At 37.7% G+C, this 12,038-nt stretch overlaps 1 protein-coding gene across 2 annotated transcripts in view; it reads right to left on the bottom strand.

The window, feature by feature from the left end:
- The window catches only part of LOC121313345 (adenylyl cyclase-associated protein 2-like), a 68,728-nt gene that overhangs the window by 33,019 nt on the left and 23,671 nt on the right, over positions 1-12,038 (bottom strand). The gene's annotated exons all lie outside the window — the stretch shown is intronic.

The following is a 12,038-nucleotide window of genomic DNA, read 5'->3' as shown; positions in this document are numbered from 1 at the left end:
CTCCAAGGCCGGGAAATGAGGAACTTCCTCCAAGGTGAAACTAAGGAGAGACAGAGGACGAACCACGGTTTCCCTAGCTTACTGAGTTCTCTAATCGAGAGAGGTCAGACTCGGCTGATGCTCTGAGGCTGATCCCCCCCGTAAGAGCCACCACCAATATTTGGGAACAAGCACGGGTGCAAATGAATAGATTTAAGCAGGAGAATGGAAAATTAAATGCATTTAAGTTTTTGGCCAGGGGTCCCCTCTGACCAGCGGGAAACTTCCTCTCCGAGGGCGATATGATGTAGTCAGCCTCTAAGGTTGGGAAGTTAGCTTCACTTGACCCCAGAAAAGTACCCAAGGGCTCCCCGCACCTCCACCACCAATGCAAAGAAGAGAGAAAATTGTTAGTTAGAAATGACAGTTAGTGATTAATAACAATATGTAGATAGACACATACATATACATTTTTTTTTTAAGTAAACTAATCTAACTGCTCAGCGGAGAGGAAAAATAAAAAACTTTTTCTGGGAGGAAACCTCTGGTCCTGGCAGTGAGATGGCCCCCACTCCAGGCATGCTAGCAATACCCCGATAAGCAGAAATAATATCAAGGAGAGAAAAGCGACTAAGATTCCATTGCTGAGGGAGGACTGGCTGGATTTTATCTTTTTGGCTGCTGATGTTGCTGCACCTAAAAGTAATGAATGGGAGAATATGATTGGAGAGGAAGGATAGATTTGAATGAGCTGAAGACAGAAAACTACAAATGTATGAACTTAGTTGGAAACCAGTTCGCAGAATGGGTATAGAGAAAGAGCATCAGCAGTGTTATTAGTGATACCTGGAAGGTGTTGGGTTTCCAGAATAAAATGATTGATAACTGAAATCCAGACTAGCCAGCGAAGGAGTTGCATAATTAGAAGGGGAACAGGAACAGCTTTTATTAATAATATGAACAATAGACTGATTATCACAAAAGTTAAGATAGATTGTTTCTGCCAAAATGGGCCTCAAAGATAGGCTGCAATGACAATAGGAAATACTTCAAGTAAAGCTGTGGATTGAAGTTGAGGAAGAAGATTTTAGATTTCTGGAGGCCAGACATCTGAGAACCATTTAGAAAAATTCCACCAAAACTGATAGAAAAAGCATCCATATGGAGTGAGAGGTCATGGGAGGGGCAGAAATGAAGTCATCGTAAAACAGTTGTTCCAGTGCTATAGGAGAGAAGATCACATCCTGATGTCTTTCTGGGCTTCAGATGTAATACTAACATGGGAGATGAGATTTTTAGCTGTTGTACAGAAAGCGAGAAGACGAGAAATAAATGTGATACCTTGAAGAATGAAATTGCAAAATTGAAATCCCAGGAGTGAAAAAGGTTCTGCTTAGAAATGGAATGGTTGATCTCAAAGGACTGAATGAGAGAGCGAATGCATTCCAGTTTACCGGGAGGCAGTCGGGAGTCGGAAACCATCCAATGTAATTCTCAGGAACTCAAGGGAGTGGACTGGACAGATGGTTTTCCCCTCTGAGAGGAGGACGGCGACTACTGAGAAGAGAGACCTGAGTTCTAAGAGTGCTTCAGCTGGAGGGGCTGATGGAGGAGATATGAGGAGAAAGTCATCTAATAAGTGTAGCAGAAAGGGGATGCGATTAATATTGAGTAGAATCCAGCAGAGGGCTTCAGAGAGTGAATCAAAGATCTTAGGGCTGCTATGGCATCCAAAAGTTAGTTTAGTAGTAAAGTAAAATTGCTTCTTCCACAGATACCAAAAAGATGACAGAGAGAATGGAGTATAGGCATGCTTTAGCTAACCAGGAACCCCGCCCTGATATTTTGATGCAATGTGTAACGCCTTTTTATTTTATTAATTGTATTTTATTTTCACATTCACCGTGGTCCGGTTTTGAACCTACTAACCCTTGGCACTAAAGGTAGACACGCAACAGTTTCACTAAAGGGGAATCCTCCTGTAGCGGGATTTGTATTCATGTCTTTTATGCACACATACAAAGTGCCTATTTGGCCAGTAGGGGTCATAGTTTACAAATGGATAGCATCAGATATGGTGAAAAACTGAGCAGAGGGAATGAGATAATTAATTCTGCTGATAGAAGAGCTGCTAGGGGTAGAGAGGTCAATGATGAGGCGTTTCTTGCCTGACATTTTCCTTGGAGCTACTCCAATGGGATTGATGCGGAATTGAGGTAAGGGAAGAGCTGAAAATGGGCCCCCCATGAATCCCATTGAGATCTCGGAACTGACAAATTGACAGCTTCTGGCTCTTTTATAGCAGATTGGAGGTTTTTACAAGTAATGGAGGAAAAGGGTATGTGTTTTAGACCAGTAGAAAAACCATTAGTAAGGCCAGAAATTAGATATTAACATAAAAACAACCACCAACCACCAAGAGCATCTGATAGAAATATGCAGACACTTCAAAGACAACGCTGTAGATAAAAACCGACTCTCCTTCCTGGTTATCTAATCACTTAATGCGTTTGCATTTCAAACTCAATCCAAGGGTCTGCTACCTGACCTACAGCAAAGGCAACAGGATGCAGCCGTTTATCTACGTTGTATTTGTAACATTTGCACATTTTGAATTAAGCAGAAAAACCATACACCTCTAAAGCTCCTGTAGTACTACAGGGGGCAGACTGACAGTGGTGCAGTGCCTTAGCAGGTAAAGGTAATGCTGAAACTGAACGAGCTCATGTGGAAATCCAGTGAGAGGGGAATAGGATATTGCTGCACTCCCTCACCCCTCACCCCTATACCAGCTACCTATGAGCTTATGTATATACCAAATCAACTAACACTGCACACAAAAAAGCTTTGATGAAGCCTTAACTTTATTTTTTAGCAGTAACATTTATGCTAATCTTGATGAATTTCAGTCATATTACACTAAACTGACAGGCGAGTCACAAGACCAAAGCAGACTGATAATCTCATTTGAAAACCAGTGGAAAGTCAAAAGCTGCTATCTTCAGACTTCCAGTATCAACAGATCCTTGAAATTGTTTCTAAACTGCCAGATGAAAGTGTTACTGAACAGGTTATGGGGTTTACAACAAAACACAATGCTATACGTAGCTGTTGGCTATGTTGTACTTATTCTAGCAAAAACCTTTTTCATCATAGTTACGATTGTTTTGATATTTGTATTCACATATCCTTGGTCAGTTTCACGTCAGGCTGAGCATCAGGTCATCCTCTGAGAATGTCTTGTGAGCCTAACAACATCTGCTGCTTGCATCTATTCAGAAACATGCCATTGGCTCCCAACTCCTCTCACAGTTTTGAAAAGGACATGATATCTGCACAAACTTTTTGAAAAGTAGTTAGAAAATGCCGAAAATGAACTTGATTGTTACAACACACCTGCTTGACACCTTTTTAAACTATATAACAGGATAATCATGATCACACTCCATTTCCAGCAATGCTTTTTTGGTTAGGTACATACATGTTGTCTTATAATATGTCTTAGTATTTTTGCTCTTAAAATAGGAAAGACCATCCAAAGCACAAAAGTCAATTATAACCTTTCATAAGTCTACTGGTCATCAATAAACATGGATTTACCATGCTGTAACAATATCGGTTAATAAAACACATTTATTGTAAACTTACCATGAACCTTTAACGTAACCCTGATCCTATCAACAGTATTAACACTATCTCAACATTATAATAAGGAAGACATGTTGAAACTGTTTATATTATAGAACAAACCCATTTAAACCATTAATTCCTTTGAGTCATAATTTATTAAGTAATTCTCATTCTTTGCTTGTAAGATAATAAACAGCCCAAATGCAATGCCAGGTCCTTTTATGGGAATATAAAACCTTGTTGAGAAAATCCAAGAGTATGCTTGTCCATGTAAGGAACTACATTGAACTGATTTTTTCCGACAGATTTATGTTTCCCTATGACAATGCTAAAGACAGCTCAGTGTTGTTTGAGGCAAGTATATATGGTAGTGGTAGTGGATGCATCAGTGACGATGAGATGCCTTTTCTTTTCTCTGGTCTTACACTCCTATTACTAAAGTACCTTTGTGCTAATCTCATTGGAAATGCTTCTCTTGGACAGCAGCCCTACACTAATACAGGATGCACTAGGGCTAAGCCTGCACCTACATTTGTTTTCAGATTTGTAACAAACACTATTGTCTTATGTGCATAAATATCCACATTAAATCAGATGTAGTTTTGAATTGGTGGATGTTGAATGTGGAAAACCATAATTAATGACTGTGTGAATTAACAGACTAACTGGACAGCCCAATGGCACATTGATTCACAAGCAAAAGCAGCACAGCAAGATATAATATATACATTCCTTTTTAATATATTTGTCTTCTAATTCATTATTCTTTGTAATAAAAAATAATGTAATGGAGTGTAAATGAGTGCACTAGACCAGCTTCACACATTCCAATTCCATTCTGGTTTACTTCCGGTTACCTGAACCTAATTGACAATTAAATGGTCCCAAGAGGGCACATGAGTATATTCCCATAAACCTGCATTATTTCAAACTCAAGTATATAGCAGTTTACCCTTAACTTTAAAACACCCAGTCATAATTTGACCTCAAACCAATGTCTGTACCTTTTTAGTGTGCCTAAGTTATTGTAGACTTCATATTTACATGTAAATTGAATACGTTCATAACTGTCCATACTTTTGTGAGTTACAGTGCCTTTAAATCCTGTAAGTTCCCTTTATGGATACACAGCAAGTCTTAATCCTACTTAAAACGTCTATAGAGTATTTGACTAACTATTGTGATTTACATCAACATGGGATATGCAAATACTTTTCATTAGTTGTTAGTTTTTACAATGTTTTGCAAGCGGTACACATGAATAGGGAACACCTGCTGGTTTGCAAATCTCTCTATATACTGTAGACAGCAAGCTTTCATTTCACTTGCAAATTCTACATGACAAGCAATAGTGAATAGGAAGAATTAAATTAAACGGCTTTCCTCTTTCAGAGGACAACAAAGTTGACTAAAAACCTGCCCTTCATCAGTGAAGTGTGTAGCGATTATAGAAATTATTTAACATATTGGTTTTGAGCAGACTGTCTCCTTCATTGAAGCACACGAAACCTGTTGAATGAATGGGCAGAGATATTGAGGTAATGAACAGACAAGCAAATTAATTGGATGCAAAAGCATACCTAACAGACCTCAACTGTCAAACATAAGTGAAGCATATTATAATTTGTTAGATTTAATGCAGCATTTTAAACAAATGTTCTAACTTCAGTGTTACAAATGTCTCGTTTTCCAATTAAGATCTGGGCGGCTTCATGCTTGGTTACGGCAATCATAAACAAAGCAAAATTTCAACAGTTTATTCTGATTTGCTATGAAAAAAGTCACACAAGATGAGTGTGAGACAGGACTGACATCCTTTTTGTTTGCATATCTTCCTTTTCTCCTCACCAACCACACAGATGGTGTTTTAGCTGCTTGAAAGCTATTGCACCAAGGAGAGTGGACTCTTGTTGCTTCATGAATATAATAATCTCAAATTATGTATTGCAAACAGTAAAGATCATGTCATTTTTTGGAACCAGCAATTTCAGAAAACAGTGAAGGATTCTTGCACACTTCTGTGCATAGAAAAAAGCTGAGAGTTTTCATCATAACTGGTTAAAAAATAATATTCCTTTTGGTCAATTTCAACGATTAAGGCGCATTTGTGATCAAGAAATTGAATTTGATATACAATCAAAAGTTATGCAAAACAGATTTCATCAGAGAGGATATAGACATTGGGATAATTGAGAAGGCTTGTAATAAAGCAAAACAATTGAGCAGAACAGATCTGCTGCATAAAAAGCAACAACAAGGAATAAATAAGCAAATAACTTATTTACTTAGTCACTCGACACAGAAGCACCAACATTACGGACAATTATACAAACAAAACAGGGAATTAATAAAGAGTGAGCCCACTTTGAGAGAGGTATTCACTGACCCCACATGATAAGTTTTAGATGTGCTCCAACTATCGGAAGGTTAGGTTTGCCGCTATGCATTGGTAATCTTTGTTTGTTTTTTCAACCTGTTGGCTTTGTGTTCTATTTTTAATATTCCGTTTTTGGAGATGCACCATTAATAAAGTTTTTTTACTTATAAGTTTGTAAGAGTGCCTTGGCTTTTGCTGATTTGCCTGATGGATTCATTTAAACCTGCAAGAAAACAATGGATACAGGTATTTTTTATAAAAATTTTGATGAAACCCTTGACTCCAAAGAGCAACTTTTTCATAATATGAAGACTCTTTACAGCTCAACCACAACCATATTAAGTATCTCCTTGAAACACACACGGTAGGCAAATAAGCCAATAATTTAATCAAATGATTTACTTATAAAGAAACCATCTTCACTTTGGGAAAAACAAGATGTAAATAGTTTCACTGGGCAATGTTTGCAAATTAGTTAGGATTATTTAACACGACTCAGCATTCTGCAGTATAGCTTCCTTTTATAACAGAAATCGGATCTCAAATAAGATGTTTACTAAAATTGTAATTTGCCCCATTTCTTTCTACAGTGGAAAAGACAAAAGTGCCCAAGTGTAGTCTTGATATTTGTGTTTGCAGATGCTTTGATTCACAATGCTGTAGTTTCTTAAAATTGACATTATTTGAAACTTTACTTTTAATCCTTTTGAGCTAGATTCTCAAAGCTATTTACTTGTTATTTATCATGTTATTTTTGCAAAGTAATAACACACTGTGGCAGGGTGCCCCGCCCCTGTGTGTATTTTGTGTTGTCTGCTCTATTTATTGTATTTATTGTATGCATTAGTGCATGCAGTGTGGGTTATCACATGTGATTTTAAATGTATAGTTGTATTTAGGCACAGGGATTGCACTCCACATGCAGGTTAAACTGGGTATTAGGATGGAAGCAAGGGGGGGGGGATTCACAATTAGTTCATGGGCAGATGTACTGAGATTCCAATTGAATGACTGACTAGCAATCGAGTCTCGGTACAGCTGTATAAAAGATGCAGTGTTTCACTCACTCGGTTTGGGTGTTTGGTGAGTGGAGAACAGGAGTAGAGAGAGAAGATTAAAACTAATAATAATTGCTACTCGTGCTGGAGGACCAACACGATACTTGTTGTTTGTGTTCATCCACCGTTTGTTTGTCTATCTGTTTTGGCCACCGCGCCATTTTGTTTCTTCTGTGTTTCCGTTTTGTTAAAACTTTTTTTATTTTACAATAAACCGCCACATCACCATTACATATATAAAGAGCATTACAGAATTGAATAGAATAAGGATTAGCAATTAAATGTTTAATCACAATTTGATAAGATATTCTCTGGGTATATACAGAAACGGAAGTGTGACAGAGAGAGATGGATAAACGGATATACAGACATCTGCATATATCCCCACAAACTGATACTCTCAATAACTTGTTAAATTTGGACATACATATGTACGATCACCACTATTTCTCCCTCACAAACTAAAAAGTGGCAAGGTTAGCATTTTAAAGCATTAGTTAGCGCTCATTTAATCAGTCCAAAAACAAAGGTATTTATTGAAAAAGCTATTTGTGACTTAAAAACAAGGTATGTTTATTGATTTAATAGAAAAAGGGGTCAGGTTTAATAATCCAAACAGTCTAAAAAGCTGCAAACCTTTTTTTTTTTTCTGGCAAAATCTATTATAAAATTATTATATTATTATAGTAAATTTAATAACTATATAGTGGAAAAAAGAGTCTGTGATAAGGGATATTTACTAGTTATACTATTAACCTAATTCTGGATTACTCAGGTCTTCAGAGTGCTTACAAATTGCTTGCAACAAATGACAACAGAACAGACATGTGACCATAGGTGCATTAAATACAAAGTATAGATAGTGTTTGTGTATGTGGTTTGATAGTTAGAAAACATTCAAATAAAAACAGTGACATAGAAGAAAACCATTAAGGATTTTCTTTTTTTTTATGTTACAGAACAAATAACGTTTTAGCTTGAGTGATTGCCTGTGATCACGTGCACAGCACAAAGAGGTCCAGCTTTGCTTTGTGTTTGACTATGGTTTTGCTTTATGGTGTTTTGTAAGAAAATCAGTTTGGCCTGCTTTCATCAAGCCCCCGACTGAATAGTCCGATTCTGAGCTCATTGTTTGCTTTTGTGCTGACTGCAATTAGCAAAATGCTGGATTAAAAAAAACAAAAAACCAAAAAAAAAAGCTATTCTTCAGTTTCGATCGCTATAGCAACTATGAGTGGCACGTGGCTTGGGGGCATGCTGTTCCAAACAGATAAAACAAGCCAATTGATAGTTTGTAAAAACAAATGATCACACCTAGCAAACATGAAGGCCCTCTTTCAGTACTTCCAGAGTTTCCCATTTCCAGTACATTTAGCAATGCAAGCAAAGTAAAGCAACAGTTGGAATGTGAAATACATGGCTTATATTACTAACATGTAACAATTAAAGCCATCAAAAACCCCCCCGCCTCGATATGACAGGTTCTCACACTGAGCACTTAAATCTGCTTAATATCTCACTATCTTGTTCTGTTTTACACTAAAATAGCATTTAATGGTGTTTGTTTATTTCATTCTTTAGTTTAGTTTCTGTGCATTCCACTTTCTAATTTTCTTTATTTCTTTTAGAAGTGGCTAGTTTGTTTACATTCCCCAAACACAAGCATCTTCTCTCCTTGTTCTCTGCTTTCCCCCAGTGTTGCACTGGGATCCAATCAGATATGGCCCTGCTGCAGCAAGACAAGGACATTCATACACATACATTCATTTTATAATGTTGTTTGTGAACTAGGCAGTATAACATTGTAGCAATCTCGGTTAACGCAGGCAGACTCATCACACAGGGCGAGGCAATTCACACACAGGCAGAGCACGTGTGCAAACCTGGGACCTCTCACACTAAAGCATAGCGCAGATACCGCTGTACAAAAGAGACAGCTCCTTTGCGAGGAGCATATATCGGGCTTATGTCTTTGTGTGTGATTATGTCACCTACCAGCCCTGCTGCTGCCTTCCTCCATGCATGCTACACTCTCCCCTGCCAGCCTCAAGTCCGCTCCAGTCTTGCTCACCAGGCTACAGTGTGACGAGTGCGTGCCACGGTACCCGAGTCCACTTCTGACACCAAGTAGTGAAACAGGTTAACGCAGGCAGGAGCATCACACAGGGCGAGGCAATCCACACACAGGCGGATGGCGGGCATGCACCCGGGACTAAAACATAGCGCCAATACTGCTGTACAAAAGAGCTGGCTCCTTTGCAAGGAGCGTAAATGGGCATAAATGTTTTAGTGCAAGAGGTCCGGGGTCATGCCCGCCCTCCACCTGTGTGTGCATTGCCTTGCCTTGTATGATGCGCCTGCCTGCGTTAACCTATTTTGCCACAATATGGAGGAGGAACACAGCTTTACTGCAATGCTTCACTTAGACTGTAGCTGTTTTATAAGTAATTTGCAGAAATTGTATTCTTTAATAGAGATCTGCAGCATATATTTTGTACAGATGGTGTGAGACTGCTGTTGAATTTCAGACAAACCTTAAAACTGTGTTGGTCCTCTCAGTGGTGTAGTTGAGGGTATACGCAGGTAAACGGCATTTACCCACTTTTAATTTGGGCAGTGTAGCGTACCCACTTCTCATATAAGGGATACAGAGTTTACTCATTTCTTCTCTCCTGTGATATGCAATCCTGTGATACGCAATTATATTTTAACGGTGAGAGTCTGTGTTTTGTTTCTGAGCGTGTGGCTGACAGCTTAGAGCTCTGTCAGAAGTTAACGCATACATTATACTACATGTTTTATTAGATCCGTTAAACACTGTTTTTGAGATTTAAAAAAAAAACCTAACATGCGTTTGTTGTGTGAGCCTTAAATTCCAGAGTCAGTGATGTCCAATTATTCTGAGCATTGTTAGTCTCACTGCAGAGTAGTTGTTGTTGGTTTGCTATATGCACGGATACTTAGAACATGGATCATTTTTTTTTGGGGGGGGGGGGGGGGTTGTGTTTTTTTTTTTTTAATAAATCCGCCCCCGTAACAAAACCTGGATGCCTGAGTGGACTTTTCAATTTCATCCCTTTGTCGCTGGTCATTCAGCACACACCCACAATTGACGTAGCAGGATACAAAAGCCCTTGTTACAGTGCTGAATAACAACTATTTGGATGGGGGAGGGGGGACATTGGTTTTCCACAGTTTTGGCATTTAAAATGTGTGCATTTTGTTTGCCTTGAAGACTCTTTAGTGTGTGCTATTTACAAAACCAAAATCATTCTGAAAACAGTGTGATCATTGTCTCTGTGGAACTGAGTGCCAGAAATGCATTTTAATGGCTTTCTTTTTTGCCCCTGATGTCTTCCAAATCCAATTAAAAAAAAAAAAATGAAACAACTGCCTCAAGCACCAAACAAGTCTACCCACTTTTTACACAACTGGTTCCTCTGTTTATTTTAAACATGGAATCCTGTACATCGTTTACTGTTCGAGTCAAGATTGAGGGGTGGTCTCAGAGATGTTTGCGGAAACTCTGACCTTAACCTCTTTCAGTTATCAGAAAAACAGATTCATTGTATTTTATTTTGTTTGTATTTGAGACTTGGTGATCCAAAGGATTGCAACATTTAGGGCTGATTTTACAAATCGATTTTACTCCAAAGTATAAATTACTACATATTTTCAAAGGATAAGAAGTTGCAAAATGAGTGTTAACTAACTTAAAATGCTTTACATTAAATACCTGTTGTGTTTTTCATCTAGTTTTGTAACTTTAGAAAATAATACATTTAATTCTGGTGTAAAATGCAAAAAAAATGAGCCCTGGTGTAACCTTAATTATTAGCTCTTTTGTTAAGATGGTTTTGCTACTGTAATAGTACTGAAAAGCCTCTAAACAAAAACTACTATAGAAAACTAAGGATAACTATATATCATGATACAGCCTGATCTATAGAAGTCTATGATTAGCATCATATTTAGCAATAAATAATTTATATGGGTGTTGACCGATTTCTATAGACAGCTATAGAATAGTAATTTGAATAGAACATTCTCTATCAATCTATTGACATGCATAGAAAAAAGGGTCAACATCTTATTTAGGGGTTTTAGAAAGAAAATGCTGAAGCAGCATCAGTCCTGCACAAAGAAAAACAGAACGATGTGCAGTTTATAAGTTGCTGTTTTTGTTGTATTAGTGACAAGCAGGTATATTTCAATTGCCAGTTTAGCCGTTGCTGATGCAACAAATTCACTCTGTTCATTTGTGTTGCAGTGAATGACGCTTACAGAAGAAACAGGTCAGGATAACAATGGGACTTTTTTCTTTCTGTTTTTTTTTTTCTTTTTTTTTTAGCTGACCTTGTTGAAGCCTGTTCAATTTTAAAACAAAATGTAAGTTTACTTTGTACCTGCATACACTTCACTTTTGTTGTAACTGTAAAGAAGCACCAGCATAGCTTTTTGCATGTTAAAGGCAACATATTACAGGATCAGCCACTGTTTGTATATATTTATAATAAAAATAATTTTAAAAAGTTTTGCTTTCTGAAATTTAGAATCTCACTTAAAGTAGGCAGACATCTGACTGCAGAAGTAAAGGTACAATACAATAATACAATTTGTATTTATAATAAGAACCTATTAAAAATAGAAAAAGTTGTTTATGTAAACAAAAATGATACTCTAGCCTAGCCTTTCCATTAGTTTTCCTTTGAGGTTTCACCACCAAAATGAATAGATGCGCACAGCACTTGGCTTGGGGGCGACAAATTTGGACCGGAAGTGGGCATAGCAAAAATGTAGAATAACAAATGCATTTCTGGCACCTATTTTTGCTCTCATTGGGCCCGATTTTCATGATGTCGCAAAGTAGTGGCACTGGCACAAAGGTCATTTGGCCATGATTTTTGGGGTTCAAAATCAAAAATTTTAGAACCATGCTTTGCACCGTCTTTTTGGGCTAGCGCTAAAGCCAATGGTCTGCATAACTTTTGAGG

Source organism: Polyodon spathula, chromosome 3, assembly GCF_017654505.1.
Source record: "Polyodon spathula isolate WHYD16114869_AA chromosome 3, ASM1765450v1, whole genome shotgun sequence".
Classification (NCBI taxonomy): Eukaryota; Metazoa; Chordata; class Actinopteri; order Acipenseriformes; family Polyodontidae; genus Polyodon; species Polyodon spathula.
The sequence above is the reverse complement of the archived record's forward strand: the minus strand, read 5'-3'. Positions and strand labels throughout refer to the sequence as shown.